This window comes from Protopterus annectens, chromosome 4.part0, assembly GCF_019279795.1.
Source record: "Protopterus annectens isolate FY-2018-M chromosome 4.part0, PAN1.0, whole genome shotgun sequence".
Lineage (NCBI taxonomy): Eukaryota > Metazoa > Chordata > Ceratodontiformes > Protopteridae > Protopterus > Protopterus annectens.
In genome coordinates, this window is record NC_056733.1 from 785,112,622 (window position 1) to 785,131,993 (window position 19,372).

The 19,372-nt window shown below is 37.1% G+C and overlaps 1 protein-coding gene across 4 annotated transcripts in view; it reads right to left on the reverse strand.

The window, feature by feature from the left end:
• Nucleotides 1–19,372, reverse strand: part of TOP3B (DNA topoisomerase III beta) — a 1,356,925-nt gene that overhangs the window by 1,175,726 nt on the left and 161,827 nt on the right. The window contains exon 1 of one of the 4 annotated variants that reach the window (XM_044068740.1): nucleotides 18,141–18,160. The exons of the other annotated variants lie outside the window; for them this stretch is intronic. The gene's annotated coding sequence lies outside the window, so the exon portion shown is untranslated. Of the gene's footprint in view, nucleotides 1–18,140; nucleotides 18,161–19,372 lie in introns of those variants that run through there. 4 annotated transcript variants of the gene reach the window in all.

Below are 19,372 nucleotides of genomic sequence, written 5' to 3' on the forward strand. Positions count from 1 at the left end.
GGTACCATCAGGAAACATCCACACAAATACAAACTGTTAGAAAAAAAAAGGTAATGGTGATAAGCACTTTTGTCCACTTCTGTGTCGTCATGTGAACTGCATCACATAAAAACTTTAAAAATCACAACATTTAAATAGTCCACATTTACCAGCTCCATATTAAATCAGTAATTCATTGGTTGAGAGCAAAAATTTGGAACTCCTCCTACTTACTATTCTAAAACAACCGTTCTATAAAAATCCACAGTTATATAGTTCAAAAGGCTAAACACTTCTCTTTATAAATCTTATAATAAATAAATAACTACCCAAGAACCGGACTACTGTTGTTTAATAGGGAAGCAGTGCTACACTTGGAAGGATCAGTGAGGTAACCCCTTTCATGTTTAGGGGATGTTCTGGGCATACAGCACCAACTCTGACAGGAAAATAGATCTAATAGTTTAACAAATTCCAGCAAACCGGTGAGGTATCACCTGTACCAGGGGGATGTTCCGGTATTGAAGGACTGACTAACTAAAGGTTTTGAATTCAGTCTGGGACCTACAATGACTGAAATGGAAGGTAACTCATTAAGTTATAAATTAAAGGGATTTGCCTACAAACCGTTAAAACATAAAAAACTGCTACTTGAAAACAAGTATTTACTTCAGTGCATCAAAAGCAGACAGATCCCTAAAGGGGTGGCAGTTTGGTAAATTTCCACTGGCTTGCAACCAAATTCACCACTTCATATAGAACTATTACATCTTTTTGACAAGCAGGGATGGGAATATTTAGAGACCCTTGTAAAACGTAATAATAATAAGAAAACAGAAAGCTTAGCAGGCGAATAAGAGGTATTGGGCGATGCTAATAAAAAGGACCTCCATTTTGAAAGATACAAGTATAAGCATCTAAGAATTTTTAACAACGTTGATCAATGTTTGCAAAATTTGAGGGCAACAAAAATTAAGAAAACTGAAACGGTCAGGGCCGATTATACAAAAGGTATGGTACACCCCCAACTCACAAATGTGGGGTACTAAATTTGCCCAGAGGAGAGAACAGGTAATGAGGAGCAATAATAACAATAATAATACTGAACAAATGAGTGTAAGAGGAAGTCATGGTAATAATGAAGGAATGACCAGTAACATCAATGAGAGGGGGAACATCAATTAACGAATACCCACCTCTGAGACTTTCCAAGAGAATTAGAGAAAGAAGAAATGGACAAGGAGAAAACAACCAGCCCCATTTGTGGGATTTTTATACACCCTCCTGGAGGAACCAGCGTGTGTGTGGGGGGTTGAACAATTTTCAGTACCCAATTCAAATTAACTAACCATGGACTCAATACAACAACCAGAAGGGATGATTAAAAGGACTGAAACTGAAATGATAGCAAAAGACTTGACAGGTCCTAATAATTGTAAAAGAAATAACTAATCAGGCTGGGAACTTCAACATATACAATTTTTCCGATACCCCTATCAACAGACAGGTGGTTAATGTATTAAGCAAAGGACTTACATTTGTTCCCACCATTAGAGCTAATCTAATCAATATATTACTGGACTTAAAGTTATTTTTAAGGGAAATGAATTTCAAACTATTATTTCAGGATTGTTCCCGGGCAAGGGAAGATTCGAAGATTTCTATTACATGTAACCCACCCCTTCATCCGGCATTACTAACCTTTGAAAAGGTATGTGAACTGGACATAAGGGAAAGTGTATTTTACAATAATAAAAATAGGAGCCCTTATGACAATTTAAACAAAATGAACGTCCCATACTAAATTACTTAAAACAACAGAATGTAAAATTAATGAAGCTGGATAAGGGGGGATTGATTATAATGCACCTTTACCAGTATAATAATAATATGTATGAAATTTTAGGCTCTGGTACATATGAATTGGCAGCTAACATCCTTCCACCCTACATCCCCAATAGAACCCTCAGATCCGAACATCAAAACCTGATTGCTATCAATAAACCTAAAAGACCAGCTGGCCAACTTCTCTTCTCCTTCACTATTGGCAAGACTTGGAACTCTCTCCCTTCCTCTTTAAGAACAATATAAAACTCTGAAAATTTAAAAACTCAGCTTTTCAAACATCTGTCCACAAAGTGGAAATGCTCCTGTCTTCACCCTACCTAAAACTATACAAGAATACACCGATATCCTACCTAGAATGTAAAAAGGTGAGGCAGTGCATATAGTCTACCCCACCTAAAAATTATCCAAGAACACATTGATATCCCACATGGAATGTACCCTTGCTCTCAAAATGTCCTACAATTATTTATCTTTGAACCCCCTTGTGTAAATACTGTAAATAGATTTTCTTAACTCTCTTCTCTATGTGCTTATGTAATGCATTTTCTCAAATTACTCTATAAGAATAGCTTTACAAATGTATAGCCTTTTTAGAATGTGTTTATGTGCTTATATAATGCATTTTCTCACATTACTCTATAAGAACAGCTTTATAATTGTATAACCTTTTTAGAATAACCTTAGTGAAGTTGTATTTGACTATTTTGTAATACTGAATGTTCCTATTGTACAAACTGGTCACCTCAATGTATCACTTATATTATTTAATATTTTGTAATTTGTAATCTATATTGTATTTTCGGAGCTTTTCTCCCCGGGCCTCCACTGAAAACGGGTCCCCAGGGCCCAGTGGACCTCCCCAGTAATCAAACTGTAAATAAATAAATAAATAAATAAATAAATAAATAAATAAATAAATAAATCTAAAAATGAAATGAATGGTGTGTACAGACAGATTAATTCACATATTCAGGATTTATTTATAGACCGAAGGATAGACCTGAACACCTTCAATTATTTGACCATGGCAGGCCCTTAAACAACTATCATTTTTGGGGTCCCCAAAATCCACAAGGATATATCAAATCTGCCAATGTGTCCTACTGTGCATGGGAGAAATACCGTTACTTACTCCTGTGCCAAACATCTCGATAATAAATTGAAAGGTTTGTTGAAGAATGAGGTACAAATATGTAAAGATTCTGGGTCTGTCTTGGAAACGGTAAAGCAGTCGGAGTTTGGTGCAGAAGTATTTTTCTTATGCTAGATGTAAAGGATCTACATACTGTCATACCCCAAGAGATAGGAATAAAAATTGGTGGTTGATTTTTTATGGGTAAAAGGGGTAGGACAGGACAACATCAACCTATATGAAAAACTGTTTGACATCACCCTCAGAAATAATTTGCTGTACTTTGATGGTAATTACTACTTGCAAAAAACAGGGGTGGCAATGGGGTCACCTTGTGGAGCTATGTTTGACAATATAGTCATGGCCCATTGGGAACAGAATTTTGTACTGAATAACAATGATTTGGCGAGGCCTAAGATTCGGATGTATGTACACTACCTGTACGATATTTTTATCATTTGGAAGGGTGAAATGGATAATATAGATGCTTTTATGCAATACATCAGCAATACAACCGATATTTTGTCCTTTACTCACGAGACAAATTTTGAAAAAAAAAATAGCCTATTTGGATGTATTGTTGTAAAAGGACAGAAAGAATAACATATACATTTCTTGAATAATTAGAAAGAAAACTTATTCCAACACCTTCCTACAGTTTTTGAGTTCCCACCCATACCATCAGAAAAAATCACTAGTCAAAGGCCAACTGGTCTGGGCAGCTAGGATGGTAATATTAGAAAATAATTTCCTAGAGGAATGTACCAATTTGTTAGGAATGTTTACTTTGAGAGGTTATCCAAAATAGGTGTTACAAGAACTGCTTAATGAAGTGTATAACAAAAGAACTGTTCATTATAGACACATCCATAGTGGGAAGGAACCCATTAATATAGTGATCAATTCAGTAAATAATAACACTAATCAGAATTTAGAAAACAATGAATTTAATAAAGTGGCCAGCACTGATTTTTCAATAAATTTTATCACCACTTATGATGGAAACTCTAATACACTGAGAAGAATTTTACATAAGAAATGGAAACTTAAAGAACAGGATGGGTACCCTCAGGGACAAAACAGGTGACAAACCTAATATAGTGTTTTGAAGAGGATATAACCGTAAGAATATCCTTGAAAATTGTGGTACAAGGGAATAGGAGAAAATTCCTGGAATAAAGAAATTAGTTTTTTGCCCAAACTGTAAAGTTATTAACACAGGAAGCGTGTTCACTGTGGGGGAATCCCAGTATAAAATTAGGGGTAAATATAATTGCGAGTCCATGGAAAAATTTAACACAAACTGAAGGAGTGCATGTACGAACATGAGTATAGTATTAAGAATCAGGAATTGAATAATGCCTTGGCAAAGCATATTCATAATAACAGAAGCTATTTTTTTTAAATATATGGTCATAGAGAAAGTAGTTCCCTGGACACTCTTTCTGGAGAAAAAAGAATTGACCTGACAAACTCCAGTTAAATGCATGTAGTTGGCCCGGTTTAAATTAATATTGTTCCATCAATATCCTGTTAAATATAAAAGCATTAAATAGGTTATTTTAAAAGGATAACTGTTAAATGTGTATTTTACACTAACACCTTTTATTTTTATATATTTAATTAGAAATCGGGGGATCTATTACTATTTGAGGTTATTATTTTTATATATTTAATTAGAAATCGGGGGATCTATTACTATTTGAGGTTATTTTGAGGGGAGTCCAAAGGGGCAGTGTACTTCATTTGATTTCTTATGATTTTATTTTACTATAGGTTATATTAATTCAATTAGAGGATAAGCTTTTGCAGTTTATACAGTTTTGATAAGGTCGGTAATGGTTAGTGTTATTTATTATAATATTTATAAAGAGAAGTATTTAGCATTTAGTTTTGAACTGTATAACTGGATTTTTATAGAACAGCTGTTTTAGAATAGTAAATAGGAGGAGTTACTAATTTTTGCTCTCAACCAATGAATTGCTGATTTAATATGAAGCGGGTAAATATGGGCTATTTAAAAGTTGTGATTTTTAAAGTTTTTATTTGATGAAGTTCACATAAAAACACGAAAGTTGACGAAAGCACTTATCTCTACTACTAATAATAAAAATACTGGTTTAAGTTTGTGGGTACGTTTTCCTTGCCACTACCATTTTTTTTTCAAAGGTAGCATTAGGACTGGCCACAAAAAAGTTCTAAGGATTACATGCACATACGTACCTTACAACTTGGATAAAGGACATACATATGATGCACAATGCCTGGAAGTTGAAACGGCTTTGGTATGCTGGCTGGACTTTCTGCATCTATATATTCCATGTATTTTGTTTGTGGATATATTTTAAGTCAAAAAATGAAGAAGCAAACATATATTTACATTAGAAATGACTGACTCAGTCTCAAATAATTTTACTAAGGAAGTATATATAAAAGTTGTATTATTACATCCAAATTCAAATTAAATAACAGTACATTAGGACTAACTCTTTTTCTTTAAAGCAAGAATGCTCTAAAATGTTTGAATTAAGATATTCTATGGATGCTGCACCCAGTCTTTAAGTTGAATTTGTTCATAATTATCTTCCAGTTTCATAACACTGACCCTGTTGAGCAATTAGGCCAACAAATAAGACCTTCTTGATTCTATTCTTCTTGGTTGCATTAATCAGTGAAATGAATAAAGCCTAGTGTAATATTTATGGGGGAAACTGAGAAAAGACAATGTTTCAGGGTAACATTTTATATACCACAAAACATCCTGAACCACTATTAAATATACAGCAGTTGCAAGGTCTTAATCTGTAAATAGATAAATAAACATGTTTTTAATTTTTTTATACTGGATAACTGTGTGTACAGACATAGTCACTATACAAACATTACTTAGCTTTATTGAAAGCCTCTCTCCATATGAATCATCTTTGTTCTTATCTCCATTGTAATTCATGGGAAGTGGCTTAAATGCGTCCCTTTGAGATCAGCCACTACCCTGGTACACAAACAAAATTGTTTTAAGCTTTTAAAATAAGGCTAACAATTTGATTCTTATGGAGAACAAAAAAAAAAAAAAAAAAAAAAAAAATGAGGACTGAGTTGCTAAACACTGTACTGTTGTTTTAAAAATAAAACAGTGTAAGAAGCTTCTCTGTGTGGAAGATTTTCTGTCCATATATCTCTAGTTAATCACTGTATATCAATCAAATCAGACAATAGTAGTAGAAGAAGCGAACTTAAAACTCGTCAAGTAAAAAAAAAAAAAAAAAAAAAAAAAATATATATATATAATCTGAAATATTGTACAGAATTACTTAGTATTCGAAAGTAATCCAATCAAGGCAGGCAGTCTGTTTCCAGTCGAAAATCCTTTAAATACACAGACAAGTGATCCAAGTAAAAGAAAAACAGGGTAATAGTTTTCTCACAAGCTTTCTTAAATAAATAAATAAATATATATATATATATATATATATATATATATATATATATATATACACACACACACACACACACACACACACACACACACACACACACACACACACACACACACACACACACACACAAGTTTTTTTATCAGGCAAGGGAGTGGTTTATTGTGCTGTAAAACAAAGTGTTATTGGTACATATGTTAAATTCACATACCTTTCCCCATCAGTGTGACTTTCGAGCTGGTTCTATCCTACTTAGTAGCTGCCATAATAATATAACCCTTATGTACTTTAAATAAAATTTATAATGATGTGGTAGCCCTAATTTAACCAGATTATTAAGTAGATTATTAAGTCTGTGATTTTATCCAAGACAATATACTACATGGCTGGAATTATATCAACCTTAGTCCATTTGGCAATCAAAAAAAATATATAAATATATACATATACACTTTGCAGGTTAAAAAATCAATTGTAAAAATCATATTCTATTTTCACAACCTATCATTAACAAAGATCGCTTTCGTCCATCTAGACTTCTTCAGGTCTGTGTACAAGAACCCTAAAAACTGTCTATAAAAATATCTATATAAATATTACAGTATAATTTGCTAGTATTATTACACATCATTTTGAATAAAGTGGAAAAAAGAGAACAAGAAAAAGAAAAGAAAACATGTATGATGATGGAAACACAATATACACTTAAATTAAAACTAATTTAACATGGTATTTAAAACCAACTTGTAGAATAAAATAAAATTAGTCATGTAAACAAGGTGACAATTTTCTAAGTTCCAGTACACTTTTAATTGAACAGTAGTAGTTTAGTCCAGGCTTCCTAAAAGAGTTAAGCTTTTATTGCCACATGAATTCATGTTTCTCCAAAATATTCGGGATGTCTCCTTCAAGATCACCCATGTCAATGCGATTCAGGATCTGGAACTTAAAACTTGTGTGTCTTTTATGAAGAGAAAGGTGTTTGGCAAGTGCATTATTTTTACATCCAGAGCGGATTTCTGACAGATGACATGAACTGCTATGCTTAAGTAATGAACTTAAATATAGGATTTCATGTCACCTGTCAGAAATCTGTTCTGGATATAAAAATAATGCACTAGCCAAACACCTTTCTCTTCATAAAAGACATGCAAGTTTTAATTTCCAGATCCTGGATCGCACTGACATGAGTGATCTTGAAGGAGACATCCTGAATATTTTAGTGAAACATGAACTCATGTGCCAATTAAAGCTGAACTCTTTTTAGGAAGCCTGATAAAAGTGTACTGGAACTTAGAAAATTGCCACCTTGTTTACATGACTAATATTATATTATTTTATTCTACCAGTTGGTTTTAAATACCATGTTAAATCAGTTTTAATTATTTGTGTATATTTTGTTTCCATCATCATACATTCATACATTTTTTTCTCATTAATTTTTTCTTTTTCTTGTTCTCTTTTTTCCACTTTATTCAAAATGACATGTAATAACAATACTAATTATACTATAATATTTTATAGACAGTTTTTAGGGTTCTTGTACACAGACCTGAAGAAGTCTAGGACAAAAGCGATCTTTGCTAATAGGTCATGAAATAGAATATGATTTTTACAATTGATTTTTTACATGAAAAGTGTATATGTATATATTTATATATATTTTTTGATTGTCAAATGGGTCAAGGTTGATATATTTCCAGCCATATAGTATACTGCCTTGGCTAAAAATCACAGACTTAATAATCTACTTCATAATCTCGTTAAATAAGAGGTACCACATCATTATAAATTTTATTTAAAGTACATAAGGGTTATATTATTATGACAGCTACTAAGTAGGGCAGGACCAGCTCAAATGTCACACTGATGGGGGAAGGGATGTGAATGTAACATATGTACCAATAACACTTTGTTTTACAGCACAATGAACGACTCCCTTGCCTGATAAAAAGTATATATACATATATATATATATATACATATATATATATATATATATATATATATACACACACACACATATATATATATATATATATATATATATATATATATATATATATATATATATATATATATATATATATATATAGGGCGGCCACGGTGGTGCAGTGGTTAGCATTGCCACCTCACAGCAAGAGGTTCTCCGGTTCGATCCTAGGCTGGGGTGCCTTCTGTGCGGAGTCTGCATGTCCTCCCTGTGGTCGCGTGGGTTTCCTCCGGGTGCTCCAGTTTCCTTCCACATCCCAAAGACATGCTGTAGGTGGATTGGACACTCTAAATTGGCCCTAGGTGTGTGTGCGTGTGTGTGCCTTCTGTGGAAGGTTGGGCGCAAGGCTAGCAACTCGACACCGTAAAACTCCACTGCCAATCATGAGCGGTCAAGGTGATCTGCTGTGGTGACCCCTAACCAGGAAAAAGCGGAAAGAATATATATATATATATATATATATATATATATATATATATGTTTAGAAAGCTTGTGAGGAAACTATTACTCTGTTTTTGTTTTACTTGGATTGCTTGTCTGTGTACTTAATAAAGGATTTTCGACTGGAAACAGACTGCCTGCCTCGCTTGGATTACTTTCGAATACTTAGTAATTCTGTGCAATATTTCAAATTATACATTTTTTATTAATTTTTTGACTTGACGAGTTTTAAGTTCGCTACTTCTACTACTATTGTCTGATCTGATTAATATACAGTGATTAAAATCTTCCACACAGATAAGTTTCTTACACTGTTTTGTTTTTGGACCAACTATACTTGTTTAGTGGGTTGTTTGAGACTTTGGGGATACCACGGAGATTGTTTTTTTTTATTGTTTTAAAAATACATGTATTAGGGAATGATATTTTAAAACAATGTTTAATATATACATATTAGAAAATGGTAACTCCAAACTAATCTCAATTAATTTGATATGTTAGTAATTTATAAGTAAAATGTTTATTAATGACACAATGTGTGTGAGAATTACACTAGTAAAGCATACTGTATTGTAGAAGAATGGAGGTGCAGACCCTGACAGATTCTGGAACCACGATTTCCCTTGTCAATCTTTCTCTACTGTGTAATCACAAAAATAGTAACAAATTAGAAATTGAGGTAATTATGCACTGTAAGTGCCAGAAAAAAGTATCTCACTTGCATGTAGAAATTCAGACAGTTCGGGGAAAACGGTTGAATCCTGTGGCTGCAACTTGATTTAACCTGTGAAGAGGATGCAACCCCTGATTTAAACAATGATGTCATGAAGATATACCACATATCTCTCTCTTCACCTGTTATGGCTGACAATCAAATAAAGATTTCATAGTCTCATATTCAAATACCCTGAAGGCAGACACAGCTTACCATGTCATAATATGTACAACATGCTATCTAAATAAAATCTTTGAAGTACTTCAGTGAAACTCAAAATTTTCTGATTGGGAATTAACTTAGTAAATTTGCACACCCTCAAGAAAGGGTACTTGATTTTAATTTTGTGCACTAAAATAAGAATTGTGCTCCAAACTAGGCCTTATATGACAAGCAAATAGTTATGCAAGCTTACCTGGATCTGTAGTGATCCATTATTTATACAGTAATCCAACCTGGTTCATTGCTCATGAACATGAATTTGCAAGTTCACTGTACATTTCTCTTCGGCTGCACTAGCTGAACATTTGCAGGAAAAAGTAGGCCATAAAGAAGACAACCCTCAGAAAAACTCATGATGGTTTTCTGAATCAGGGCCTCTCTTAGTCAATACTTGCTCAGATGATGGGTATTGAATGGGCCGACTGGCCAAGAGTGGGGCTAATAGTCCAGAGGTAGCAGGGGCAAAGAGTTGGGGGAAGAAATAAAAAGAATAATCACTTCCACTTACTAGTCATACTGCAAAAGTCAGGAATGGAAATTAAAGCCATTCTGGTGGAACACAGGGATAAAGCCCTGACTACAACCCAGCTGACTTGGGTTTGATTAGCAGCTCTAGCGACTGGCAGAGTAGCAGGAAGGCATGGGCATTCCCTGGAGGTATAGCAGTTGTGTTGGAATTCCTTGTGACAATCCCTGAAGGAGGTTGGGGACATCATGGTGATGTAGAGTGTTCCAAACAAGGGAAAGGGGTGGTAGACATGGCTGAGTTGCCATGGAGTCAAGGCAATATAGTGCAAGTTCCCATTGCATATCTGCCCCTCAGACTCAACCATTGATGCTGCTTTGGGAGGTGGAGGAAGTAACTTGGTAGAGGACTTCATAAGTAAATAATCTCCAGGTGAATGGAGATGGCTAGACTACCAGGACACCCTTATGATCTGCACCAGCCCCAGATGCACTGGAGCAAGTCTGGGAGCATAAAGAATCAACCCAGTGATAGACATGGGTAGAAGACCATAGGACAAAGCAGTACAGCAAAAAAGTACTAAAAAATTGAAATTAAGGAGTGACCGACATAAAATGACTTACAGCCATCCTCAAGAAGCTGGAAGGAATAGACTGTATAAGCTTTATGAAGACCAGTATTGGCAACTGGACTGGTGTCCCACAGCAAGACATATTAACAAAAAGGGCACCTCTTCTTTATGACCTGTACTCTTTTAAGAAAGTAGCAGAGACCAGTAGTTGTGAAGATGTAAACATGTCTACAATAGGAGATGTTAATAAATTGCAGTAGAAAGGACGGGTGCTTAAAGATGAACACATATCTGTATATGTAGAAAATGACTATTCAGCTTATATTAGACAGAAAGAGAAGCATAGTTATCAGTCGCCCAGGGCGCAATTGGAAGATGACCAATCAGGATGTAATACACTACTGGCCAAACTGCAAAATTTAGGAATGGAAATTACAGCCACTCTGGTGGCATAGAAGGATAAAGCCCTGACCACAACCCAGTCAATTTGGCTTCAATTAGCGTCTCAAGGGACTGATGGAGTGGCAGGAAGGGATGGGCATGCTCATTCCCTGGGGTTATGGTAGTTCTGGAGCATTCCTGGCATTACTGACCTAGACCATAATGCTTGATTAAAATGGCAGCAACCTCCTGACACTGTTGAGACTAGATCCATATATGAAAATACTTCAATAAAAGGCATACTATAAATAACTAAATTCCCCTCATGAAAAAAAAAGATAAAACAAATGACTGGTCTTTAAAGTGAACAATTCACTAAAATATGACCCCTACGGAAATGACAGAAGAACTTAACATACATTATGCACCTACCGACATTCACCTAAAAGAACTTGCTCAAGGACAAAGTCATAAAAAGAAAACTAAATGTCCTTATTTTGAACCCACAAAATAAGAAATAGTTTGAAAAATACAAACTAGCAGTGTGAGGTAGAGCCGTTGATTGTACACCTAGCACCTGATGCCATTCCTCATTCTGGTTTCCCTCAACTCTGAGTCAAAGATCATAAAAAGGTCATATACCAAACCTGGCTAGCACTCCTGACTCCAGAAGCAAGCCAGCAAGTGACGTCTCTTTCCTCAAGTTAGCAAGAAAAAAAGGTCCATTCTGCATTCCTGGAGGGGCAAAAAAAAAGATTCTTTAATTTAAAACTATCACGTCACATGCTACAAATGTGACAAGTGCCTTGCTGTAGTTTAAATATCACACACATAGCACTGAAGGACTTCAGCTCTAACTGCTAATGCACAACCAGTGCTTATTTCTGAACTCCAGTCATGCACTGCTTCCTGATCGGCCATCTTCCAATGACATCCTGCACCCTGGTAAGCCACTAGGTATGCTCTGGTGTGGGGCCTGACTTTATAATTAGTATGTTTGTTAAATTACTGGAAGGCAGTTACATCATACCATCACATTACATTTTCAATAACTTTCTAAAATACTGTTATGTATCACATGGAGGACTTCACTTTTGAAAAATGGAACAACCATGGAAGACAAAAGTCTGTCTTCCAACCATTAGGCTATAAGCCTGAAATTCATATTAATGAAGTGCTCTGACAGATTCTTGTTAAACAAGCTAGTTCAATAACATGTTTGCCAGAACTCAAGAGATACTATTCAACATAGTTTTGTATGTGGATTTGTGATTCTAACCAGTCCAATTTGTTATGAATATGTTAGTATAGCCAGTGATCAAGGATTAATCAGTAGTACCCATATATTTGGAACTGTGTAAGGAATGCAGCACACTTTCATATCAAACAATTTTATCAACATGAAGTACCCTTGATGTAAATCCATACATCATTCAACAGATGCACCAGTGGTTATCAAATAGCTCTCAGAACAGTTGTTGTACATGGTTCATTGTCTAATTCATCTTAAGGTAACAAACACTGATAGTTTTAAGGTAAGGCTAGATCTGGCCATTAAAGACAGAAAATTCAGCCATTATACAGCAGTACTTAATGCTTCACAATGTTTGATTAAAATGGTAGGGACCTCCAGCAAAATGAGGGGTGTCAAAACACATAAACCCCTAGAAGGAAACTACAGTTGTGTAAGAACTTACTGTAACAGTTCAAGTCCTATTTATCATTGTTGCAGTATTCCAATACTGATGGGTTATCCGGCCTGAAGTAACCTGATGTCCAGCTGGTGTACAAAGACAACATTTAGTAAGACGCTGTCCGGTTCGATTCTCAGCTAGAGTGTCTTCTGCGTGGAGACATGCGTGAATGGGTGTACCTTCGTTGAAGGTTGTGCATCAGGGCTGGTAACTCGGCACATAAAAATCAACTACCAATCATTAGTGGACCGGAGTTCCGCTGTGGCAACCCCTAACCGGGAAAAGCCGAAAGACACAACAACAACAACAATCATGAGTCCAATATATGACCTCAGCTAGTGGACGTAGGGGTACATAAGCAGACTTCATTAGAGCAAGATCCTCAGACTATCTAGTGCCAGGAGACCCTGGAGGAGCCTGAGTATGAGTAACAAAGAACTACTCCAGCCAAGAAGATGAAAGTGAACTGTCTTCCCCTTTGGTCCACAAGGTATGGAGAGGCTACAAAACCAGAAAGGGAGATGATGGTAGGGATGCAATTCTGCAACAGTAATCAGTAGGAATACCATTATGGTAAGTTTTTACACAACTGTACTACGTCCTTCACTGGATCACTGTTGCAATATTCCAGTACTGATGGATGATTCCCAGAGCTAGACATAGTAAAGGGTAGACAGGGGAGTTGTCTACCAGTCTTAAAAAGACAGATTTAGCAAAGTAAGTTCTACATCTTGTAAAGGCATTAACTCTGTACTGTCTAGTAAAGGTGTAAACTGATGACCAGGTGGACGCCTCTGGAATAGATCTGGAGTCAATGTCTTTGAAGAAGGCTCCCAAACAAGAGACTGCTCTGATGGAATGAGCCTTTACAGAAGAGGACAGGACTTTGTCTTGCAAGGAGGAACAGAAGGAGATGGCATTAGAAATCCAGTCAAAGAAGGTGTGTTTGGAAACAGGATTGTCCAAGTTATCCTCCTGGAAGGAGACAAAAAGCTGGTCTGTTTTCTTGAAAGTTTTTGTCCTGCCCTAGTAGAATCTGAAATGTCCGAGCACATCTAGGGAATAGGGAATGATGTCTTTCTCCCTTGTTTTGTAGGTTAGGAAAGAAGGTAGGCAAACAAATGGTATGGCTGAAGGACATTTACTTTACTGTCTTTTGCACAGAGGAGGCAATTACCTCTTAAGGAGACCCTATCCTTATGGAAGATGAGGAAAGGGGGGAAGGGCCGCAAGGTCCTGAAGCTATGAAACTCTTCTGGAGAAGTGGCAGAAACCAGTGGAACTGTCTTCCAGGTACAGAATTTCAAGGAAGTGGTGAATTAATTCAAAAGGTCGCACAGGAAGTTTTTCCAAAACAAAGTTCAAATCTCGGGGTGGGGGGGGTAGTGGAAGGTGCTGCCTACATGGGTTCAGGTGAAGGACACTCTTTACAAGTTATTTGAGTTAAACTTTGAAAGGAGGGTTTATAAGCATGCAAGTAAGAGACAGCAGACAAGTGTGCTTTAAAGGTCAGCTTGTCCACTTTGTAGTGACTCACACAGGTAAGATTTCATAAGTGGAATCTCCAATGGAAAGGGGCTATTATTCTTCTTAAGGCACCAGATGGAAAATCCTTTCCACTTGGAGATGCAATATTTTCTAGTCATAGATTTTCTTGCCTAAGCATCTGGAGCATGTCCTCTGAAAATCAGTGTCTAAACTGGAGAAAGATTCTATCACCTAGAGTGACAGATTGAGAACCTGCACACATGCTGTATCAGCAAACCTTTTTCCTGTGTGAGCAAGCCCACTTAACATGTAGTGATGGACACTAGATACATGGTGTACAAGGGAGAACCAATGCTGCCTCGTCCAAATGGAAGTCACTAGCAAAACTTTTGGTTTGCCCTTTTGGATTTTCAGAAGGGATTTGGGGATTAGGGGGTGAGGGAAGGCATACAGGAACTTTTTCTCCCAAACGGAAGGACGTGACATCTGCTCTCCAGGCCTGAGAACAAGGGGTCCTGGAGCAAAACAGCTTGAGCTGTCTGTTCTGAGAGGAAGTAAACAGGCATATCTGAAGTATACTCCACTTGTGAATAAAATCCAAGACCACCTCTGTTCAACTTCCACTTGTGAGGGTCTTCTGTAGATCTGCTTAGTGAATCTGGGTGAATACCATCTACTGACAGAATGTAAATAGCATGCAGGGACAGATCTGCTTTTATTGCATGGTTCTCATGCAATGAAAGCTAGCCTGTACAGCTGGAAGGACTTGGTCCAGCCTGTTTGTTCATAGGATCACAGAAGGGTACTTGGCTAATGGACGAAGAGCCTTTTTAAGCCTAGCCATTCATGCCCCAATTTTCACAATTATCAATGCCCAGGGGTTAGAACAGCTTTGGTATATGCCTGTGCTTTAAAAAATATACAAACTGCCCCTGTCCATAAGGGCTAAAGATGAGAAACTGGAGTGAATTTGCAATTTCCTATCTATTGGTCTAAACTGAGTTTGAACAGGGTTAGGGAAGAGCTCGGTTTCACATGAATGAAAAATAAATTCCAATGAAGAGGTAATCTCTGCGACACATACCTGTTCCTACACCGTGTTTTGTTTTTGTGTCACAGATGAGGCTTAGATTCTTAGACCAGGAAATTCTAGTGCTGTTTGTTTTGTAAATGTGCTGCAGATCCATCAGAGCTGGAACAGGGAATGTCGTGTATGTCAGGCATAGCTTGCCCCTTAGTAGTCTGTAGGAGACAATGCTGGAACAGGGCTTGGAGGCAGTCTGCATAGGACATTACTTACACCTTGTATTCTTTTAGTGAGGAAGCTCTATGGCCACTCTAGCTGTTGCAAATGTCTGGTTAGGTACATGCCGAAGGGCGCACTGTACTCAATTATTGATCCAATGAGGGCCAAGTAAAGTGCAACTATGCCCTCCTTAGATCTGCATGTCCTTCTTACTTATAAGTTGTGCCAAGTAGAATTTTCTCACTACCATGGACACATGGTGATCAAAGTTCAGGTTACTGTCATTCTGAGCTCTCAAGTACCTTACCATTGAGTCTACTCTTAGGGGACTGTTATCAATGTTATAATTTGCTGGGGTGGTCATCTTCCCATAGGGTATAATTATGCATTTTTTGCATTTAGTTTTAGACCATGGTTTTGGCACAAGTTACTTGTCTGTGCCAGACCTTCCTGGAGGATATCTACATCTTTCAGGGATTCGAGGATTGCACCCAGCTTGTAGCCGTCAGAAAATCTGGTCAGACAAAGGCCTCTGCACTTACCCTGACTTAGAAAAAGTGTAATCTAAGCAGATGTGGTCCCAGTACTAAGCCCTGTGGGGCATCACCAGTAACAGGCCTCTTAGTGGAGGTGGATTCCTTCACCATAATCTCATGTGTCCTATCTTTCAGCCATTTGGATAGCCATCAGATAACATGGATTTATGCTTAAATTTGTGAGTTTGTCTGTAATACATGAATGAGGTACTATGCCAAATGCCTTTGCCAGGTCAAGGTAGATAATATATACTGTTTTGCCCTCGTTCATGCCTCTAGTGACCTTCTCGAAGAAGTCCACCAAGTTTAGTAGGCATGACCTGCCCATGACAAACATGCACTGGGTGGATCCAGTGTTTGAAGATTTCCTATGTTTGTTTATTGGGTCCACAATAATTCTTTCGATGGTCTTGTGTATATATATATATATATATATATATATATATATATATATATATATATGTGTGTGTGTGTGTGTGTGTGTATGTGTATATATATATATATATATATATATATATAAAACAAGTCAAATGTATGGGTCTGTAATTCCCTGGATCTGTGGATGGTCCTTCTTTGTGTAGAGGAATGACAGTTACAGTCCTCCCTTCCAAGGGATGAAGCCTGTCTGGAGGCAGTGAGTGAACAGAGATTCTAGTAGGCCTACAGGTCATGGTTTCAAGGCATCTTCGGATATTATCAGGACCTACAAATACAGTGTTTTTAGCTCTGGACAGTGCGGTGAGGACCTGTTCTTCAGTGATCGATGGGGGAGAAATGGTAAAGGGTATTTTCTGGGGAAACTGGAGCTAGATTTATCAGCCAGCAAACATGCTATATCCCATGGTTCAGTACACGAAGTTCCATTTTCTATTAGTTCAGCACACTTTGAGTGTTCCTTTTAAGGTTACATACATAACTGAAAAATCATCCAGTTTCTACATGGGGTCAGTGTTGTGTTAACTGTAATCATCTGTCTCAATTCAATGCCACACTCCTGCCTTCTTCAACACTCATGCTTAACTGTCACAGATATTCTCTCACACAATCCATCCACCCTCTTTGCTACATGCCTTTGTTTTCTCTTACCTTCTTCCTGTCCATTTCAAATCTTTTTCACCAGATTGTCTTCTGTTTTTCTACATGTGCCTGAACCACCATAATGTGTTCTCTTTGGACTTTTCTGTAACTGGACCTACTGTGGTTTCTGCTCTTATATCCTCATTTCTTCACCTGTCCCACAGTCTGCATCATATCTCAAGCACTTAATTTCCATCACATCTACCTTTTTCACCTGCTTTGCCTTAACTGCTCAAGTTTCAGTACCATACAGCAGTACTGGTCTTACCATTGTTTTGTACACTTTACTTTTTAGCATCTTTGACAGGTTTCTGTCATACACTACACCTGACACTCTATGCCAGTTGGCTACAGTCCCTTTGATATGAGCTTTGGCGTCTTCATTCAGACTTCCCTTCTCCTCAACCACCCCTGCCAGATACTTGAAGCTGTTAACCTGTTCCACTATCTTACCTTATATCTCAGTTCTCAGCTTCTTCTGATTTCCCCAATTTGCTGCCATCACCACTGTCTTATCTGTACTTAGTTTCATCTCATATGTCTTCAGTTTTGCATTCCATTCTCCTATCCTTTGCTGAAGTTCTTGCTCAGAGTCTTCCTGTAATGCCACATCATCTGCATACAGCAACATTGTTGACATTTTGTTGATCTGGTGCCTCTAACCTGTTTGCTAATGTAATCCATCACCAGTACTGTAGAATAACAGGTGTGTTGTACCTTTAAGAAGCATTTCCAAGATCTGTGTGTGCATACAAATACCAAGCACGTGTTAGATTTAGTGCCATTTTGAAGGTGCAGCCAGGATGTTAACATTTATTTGCATGATAGCTAATCTGTTAATAAGTTAGTTACTTAACTTCATTTATGATGTGCTTGTATACAATAAAGCTACTTGAACAAGATCCCACAATGCTCACCTGTTTTATATTGACCTGGCGAGCAACATGGTGTCAGAAGTGGGATAACAAAGACTATTCTTCGGAGTCACGAGGTGCAGAAGTAATGGTGAAAGAGAACTGAAAGAACAAAGATAACAGTGGATATAAAAAGTTTACACACCCCTGTTAAAATGCTAGGTTTTTGTGATATAAAAAAATGAGACCACAATAAATCATTTCAAAACTTTTCCCACATTTAATGTGACCTATAACCTGTACAATTCAACTGAAAAACAAACAAATCTGTTAGGGGAAAAATATAAAAAAATGTACAATATGCTGGTTGCAAAAGTGTGCACACTCTTAAACTAATACTTTGTTGTGTGTGCATACCCTTAAACTAATACTTTGTTGAAGCACCTTTTGATTTAATTACAGCATTCAGTCTTCTTGGGTACACACCTGCCATCAATTAAAGAGACTCTGATTACCCCCAAATAAAGTTCAGCTGTTCTCATAGGATTGTCCTGACATTTACTCAGTAGCGTGCTACAGCAAAAGCCATGGTTCACAGAGAGCTTACAAAGTATCAAAGGGATCTCATTGTTCAAAGGTATCAGTCAGGAAAAGGGTACAAAAATTTTCAACAGCATTGGATATACCATGGGACACAGTGAAGACAGTCATCAAAAGGTGGAGAAAATATGGGACAACAGTGATCTTGCAAAGAACTGGACATCCCTCCAAAATTGATGAAAAGACAAGACGAAAACTGGTCAGGGAGGCTGCCAAGAGACCTACAGCAACACTGATGGAGCTACAGGAATTTCTGGCAAGTACTGGTTGTGCACTACATGTGACAACAATCTCCCATATTCTCCATATGTCTGGACTATGGGGTAGGGTTGCAAGACGGAAGCCTTTTCATACAGAGAAAAACAGCCAGGCCCAGCTAAAATTTGCAAAACAAGACATCATGTCTCTCAAAAGCATGTGGGAAAACATGTTATGGTCTGCTGAGACCAAGGTTTAATTTTTTGGCCACAATTCCAAAATGTACATTTGGCGCAAAAAAACACTGCATCACAAAAAGAGCACCACCCCCATGGTGAAGCGTGGTGGTGGCAGTATCATGCTTTGCAGTTGGTTTTCTTCAGCTGGAACTGGGGCTTTAGTCAAGGTCGAGGGAATTATGAACAGTTCCAAATACCAGTCACTTTTGGCCCAAAACCTTTAGGAGTCTGCTAGAAAGCTAAAGATGAAGAGGAATT